Source organism: Rhincodon typus, chromosome 27, assembly GCF_021869965.1.
Source record: "Rhincodon typus isolate 14 chromosome 27, sRhiTyp1.1, whole genome shotgun sequence".
In the NCBI taxonomy this organism is placed as follows: domain Eukaryota; kingdom Metazoa; phylum Chordata; class Chondrichthyes; order Orectolobiformes; family Rhincodontidae; genus Rhincodon; species Rhincodon typus.
The window spans coordinates 1,460,686-1,466,685 of NC_063358.1; positions in this window are offsets into that span (position 1 = coordinate 1,460,686).

The following is a 6,000-nucleotide window of genomic DNA, read 5'->3' on the forward strand; positions in this document are numbered from 1 at the left end:
AACAAATGTGTTTGCAAATGTTTTAAAAACCCAGCTAGTATCTATCTTAAACATTAATGTTCATAAATTGAGTTTCTAAAGTACCTGCAAATTAAGTCAGATATTATCATTACATCTTGTAGCAGTGCTTCATAAAACAGTAGTGTCACACCAGGGCCTACAAAACCCTGGTGGTTCTTGAGGTCTGAATCCTACCTGTGCATATTTGTTCAATCATCCTGTTTGAAATATGTCAACCAGGAGATTTGGAAAGCATGGTTCTCAACACTCTTGTTTCATTGGTGTCTATGTTTAAATCAAACTAGATTCTGCTGGTTTCTTTAATTAGAAATATTCCAAACAATGGAGGCAAGTGATGTTCCACATAAATCTTTGCAATGATTCAAAGTGCAAAGAGTGGGCACTCCTGCAGTGTAGCAAGTACTGAGGTGACATTAAATCACAGAATTAAATAAAATGGGATGGCTTGTAATCTTATGTTGGAAATTAAATGGATGTAGAATTGAAGTTATCCTGAATTCACTGTGTTTAATGTGATCCTGTTTGCTTTTTACTGATTTATTACTGTCACTATTTGAACTCAGGAAGTCTGAAGTCATGTTTTCAGCAAGTGCATATAGAAAGGGAATGGATCTAAGCCAGACCTTCCATTGTACATAGGATCATAGAATCCCTACACTGCAAATACAGGCCATTTGGCCCATTAAGTCTGCAGTGACCTCTGAAGAGCATCCCACCACCCTAGCTCCATAACTCTACATTTATCATGGCTAACGCACCAAGCCTGTACATCCCTGGAGACTATGGGATCATAGAGTCATCCAACACAGAAACAGATCAGGTCCTTGAAGGATGGATTCTCAAATATTTTAGGACATTTCTCATGCAACGTCAAAAGAAATTCCTGTAGGAAGTGAAGAGAATGTAATTAACATGGAATGCATCCGGGTTGCCACTTAGCACTGACGGCTCTCTGGCAAGAAGCCGCATGTTTGAGATACATGAAACAAAGAGATAATTTTAACATCAAACAACCAAACAGATGACTTAGCAGTAACAATTCACAATTCATGCTTCATTACTGCAGTAAGCTACACTGCAAATGAAAAGCCTGACAGTTTCCCCAGTATTGCTCTGTTTTATTAATAACTAACACTGGTGAAGAAGAATCCTTGTTTGCTGTTAAGTTCTGCCCTGATTCTGTGACAATGAGCACACTCTGAAAGTTTCTTAAACTTTATTTCTCAAATTTCGTTCCTTTGTTCTATTGTCCTGGAGGCAGTGAGTCAGTGGGTCTGGCTACCCTTCCATTATCTGACAGCAGTGGGCTTCTTCATGGTCTCAGTGAAGGGACTATCTGTTAACTATTTCATTGCAAAGAATAACTCACAAAAGCCTCAACTTGTTGTTACATGAAAACCATTTACCAGCAGAGGGTTTTTTTTTATTCGGTCATGAGATGTGGATGTTGTATGTTAGGTCAGCATTTATTGCCCATCCCTAATTGGCCAGAGGGCAGTTAAGGGTCAATCACATTGCTGTGGGTCTGGAGTCACATGTAGGCCAGACCAGGTAAGGATGGCAGTTTCCTTCCCTGGAGAACCAGGGGTTTTTTTGTGAAATTGGCAGCAGTTACTCTTTGTCATTAGGCTAGCTATTTTTAATTCCAACTTTTGTTGAATTCACTTTACCATCTACCATGGTGGAATTCAAACCCGTATCCACAAAACAGAACACAGCAGGCCAAGCAGCATCATAGGAGAAGGAAGGCTGACGTTTTGGGTCTGGACCCTTCATCAGAAATGGGGAAGGGGAAGGGGGTTCTGAAATAAATAGGGAGAGAGGGGGAGGCGGATAGAAGATGGATAGTTGCAGTGGGAGAGAGATCCCCTGAGGTTTGTCCGGAGGGAGGAGGGTAACTTCTTCAGGGTAGGCATCCTTAGAAGAGGCTTCGCAGTGGGGTTAAAATTGTATCAGAGATAGTAGGAACCGGAGGGAGGATGGTTAGGGTTAGGGATACAATTTTAACCCCACTGCGAAGCCTCCTCTAAGGATGCCTACCCTGAAGAAGTTACCCTCCTCCCTCCGGACAAACCTCAGGGGATCTCTCTCCCACTGCAACTATCCATCTTCTATCAGCCTCCCCCTCTCTCCCTATTTATTTCAGAACCCCCCTTCCCCTCCCCCATTTCTGATGAAGGGTCCAGACCCGAAACGTCAGCCTTCCTGCTCCAATGATGCTGCTTGGCCTGCTGTGTTCATCCAGCCCTGCACCTTGTTATTCCACAAAACAGAAAGCCAGGATTACGAGGCTAGTGATATTACCACTCAGTCACTACCTCCCCCAGCCCAGGAATCAAAAGTTGAAACCCTGAATGATTCTGATGTTTGAACAACTGCCGATTCCCAGGTGAGATCAGTACAGCTGGAACACAGAAATGTAACACGTGACAGATTTACCTCCAAACAGTCAGTATTTAACCTACAGTTCAACTGCTACTGAATATAGCCACCCGTACGTAGCTCACCGAGGGAAGTCCCAGGTAGAAGTTTAAATATAGGACTTCGGTAGAAGGAAGTGATGACAAGACATTAACAGAGGAGTTTCGAATCCTGAGCATGATTCAAGCTGACAGAAGCTCACCTCTCAGCTACATAACTGCAATCGGCAGCTATAAAGCTGTGTGAGAGAACTCACTTAAGTTTATCAATGCTGAAACCTAACTTCAAGATTAATGAGCACTAGACTGAAAATTTGTGCAAGACTAAGAAAATGCTACATTGTAATTAAAACAACACAGCAAGATTTTATTTCCATTGATCCCAGAATAATAATTGTAATCTTAATATGTTTAATAGTATCGGGCACTAAATGAGAGGAAAGGTCTGTTTCTGCCATGAATCAAGTTTCTGCCTAAGACTGTGGCACTCAGCGTAGGTAGCTGTCTGTGAATCTGTAAAAGTGTACCTGAAATTCTCCGTGCGATTATGCGGTTTCATAACTCTGTGTGGTTATGAAAGATGGGACTGATACAAGGGATTTGTTGAGAGAGTAACTTTCAGAACTTACAAAACAGCACATGAAAACTCAGCACTTTGGACTGTTACTGGTTCTTTCCTCTTAAGTACTCCTGATGCTACTCAGGTGCTTTTTACCAGCTAGCTTTAGTGGACCTGGGGAAGTAGGATCTATCAACTGCAGCAGTTAAATACTGTTAACCTTCTCCAGACCTGATTAGACTAGTGAAAACATTTTCTCCATGTTAGCTGTATCCAGCCCTCTCAGTATTCTGTAAGTTTCAATCAGATCCCCCCTCATCCTTCTAAACTCCATTGACGACGGACTCAGACTCCTCAACTGCTCCTCATGTTTTAAGCCCTTCATCCCCTGGATTATTTGACCCCTTCCGATTCCAGAATATTCTTCCTCAGATAAGGGGCTCAAAACTGTTCACGCTATTGCAAATGCATCTGACCAGAGCCTTATACAGCCTCAGCAGTACATCTCTGCTCTTGTATTCTAGCCCTCTTGAAATCAATTCTAACGTTGCATTTGTCTTCCTAAGTGCTAACTGAACCTGCATGTTAACCTTAAAAGAATCGTGAATTAGTGCTTTAGATGTCCAAAACTTTCCCTGTTTAGAAAGTAGTCTGCGTCTCCAAACTTCCCACCAAAACGCATAACCTCACACTTTCCCACATTGTATTCCATCTGCCACTTCTTTGCCCACTCTCCCAGCCTGTTCAAGTCCTTTTGCAGCCTCACTGCTTCCTCAACACTACCTGTCCCTCCACCTATCTTAGTGTCATCTGCAGACTTAGCAACAATGCCTTCAGTTCTTTTGTCCAGATTGAAAATATATAACATGAATACTTGTGGTCCCAATACGGATCCCTTTGACATTCTACTGCCATTCTGAAAAAGACCCCTTTATCCCCACCCTCTGCCTTCTGCCAGTCAGCCAATCCTCTCTCCAAGCCAGTACCTTGCCCCTAACACCATGCACTTTTATTTAGTAGCCTCCTGTGTGGCAACTGGTCAAAGGCCTTCTGGAAATCCAAATAAATCACATCCACTGGTTCTCCTTTGTCTAACTTTCTCATTACCTCGTCAACGAATTCCAACAGACTTGTCAGATATGAACTCCCCTTGACGAAGCCATGCAGTGTCAGCCCTACTTTACCATGCACTTCCAAGCACTCTACAATCTCATCCTTAATAACGGACTCTAAAATCTTACCAACAACTGATGTCAGGCTAACCGGCCCAGAGTTTCCTGTCTTCTGCCACCCTCCTTTCTTAAACAGGGGTATCACATTAGCCATTTTCCAGTCCTCTGGGACCCTCTCTGATTCCAGTGACTCTGAAAGATCATTACCAAAGACTCCACAATCTCCTCAGCTATCTCCTTCAGCACTCTGGGTGTGGTCCATCTGGTTCGGATGGTTTGTTCATCATCAGAGCTTTCAGCTTCCCCAGCACCTTCTCATTAGTAATGGCCACTACACTCACCTCTGTCCCCTGACTCTCTTGAAGTTCTGGTTTGCTACTGGTGTCTTCCACTGTGAAAACTGATGCAAAGCACTATTCAGTTCCTCCACCATTTCTTTGTTCCTCATTACTACTTCTGCAGCCTCATTTTCCAGTGCTTCAATGTCTACTTTTGCCTCTCTCTTACCTCTTAAATATTTAAAAAGAACTGTTATAATCTTCTTTTATAATACTAGTTAGCTTACTCTCATATTTCATCTTATCCCCCCTTAATGTTTTCTTTAGTTATCCTCTGCTGGTTTTCAAAGGCTTCCCAAACCTCTGGTTTCCCATTAATCTTCACCACATTGCATGCTTTTTCTTTTGCTTTAGTGCTGTCCCGAACTTGCCTTGTCAGCTATGGTTGCCTCATCCTCCCCTTGGTATGTTTCTTCTTCCTTGGGATGAATTTCCGCTATGCTTCCTGAATTATCCCCAGAAATTCCTGTCATTGCTGCTCCTGGCCAGTTCCTCCCTCATGTCTTTGTAGCTACCTTTATTCAATTGTAATCCCATTACATCTGATTCCAGCTTCTCCTTCTCAAACTGCAGGGTGAACTCTATCATATAATGGTCACTACCCCTAGAAGCTCCTACACCATCGGCTCCCTAATCAAATCTGTCTCACATCACATCACTAAATCCAGAACTGAATGCTACAATGTGGGGGTCTACCACAAACTGCTCCAAAAAGTCATCTCGTAGACATTCCACAAATTCCTTTTCTTCAAATCCGCTACCAACCTGATTTTCCCATTCCACTTGCATATTGAAGACCGCCATGATTATTGTAATTATACTTTTCTTACATGCCTTTTCTAACTCCTGGTTTATTTTCTTCTCCACATCTTGATTACTGCCAGGAGGTTTATACACAACACATCAGGGGCTTTTCCTTTGCAGTTCCCCAACTTTACCCACACAGATTCTACGCCTTCTGACTCCATATCACTTCTTGCAATCAATTTAATTTCATTCCTTACTAACAAGGCAACCCCACCCTCTCTGCCCAACAGCTTCGATAGGGTGTGTATCCACGGATATTTAGCTCCCAGCCCTGATCCCCTTGTAGCCACGTCTCTGTGATACCCACAACATTGTATCTGCCAATTTCAATCTGTGCTACAAGCTGTTTACCTTGTTTCATCTACTGCGTGTATTTCAGTACAACACCCTCAGTCCTGCATTGACTACCCCGCTTCTCATAGTTGTCCCCTTATCTGCTCTGCCTGAAGTTAGATTCCGGACCCTTTCCATACTCTCTGTCCCATTACTTGTTCTGGAAACTTTAATAATCTCTGCTATGCAATGACGCGCCCCCAGCCAGCGTACAGGGGATGCAATTAGAGATAGTAGGAACTGCAGATGCTGGAGAATCTGAGACAACAAGGTGCAGAGCTGGATGAACACAGCAGGCCAAGCAGCATCATAGGAGCAAAAAGGCTGACGTTTCAGGCCTAGACCCTTCA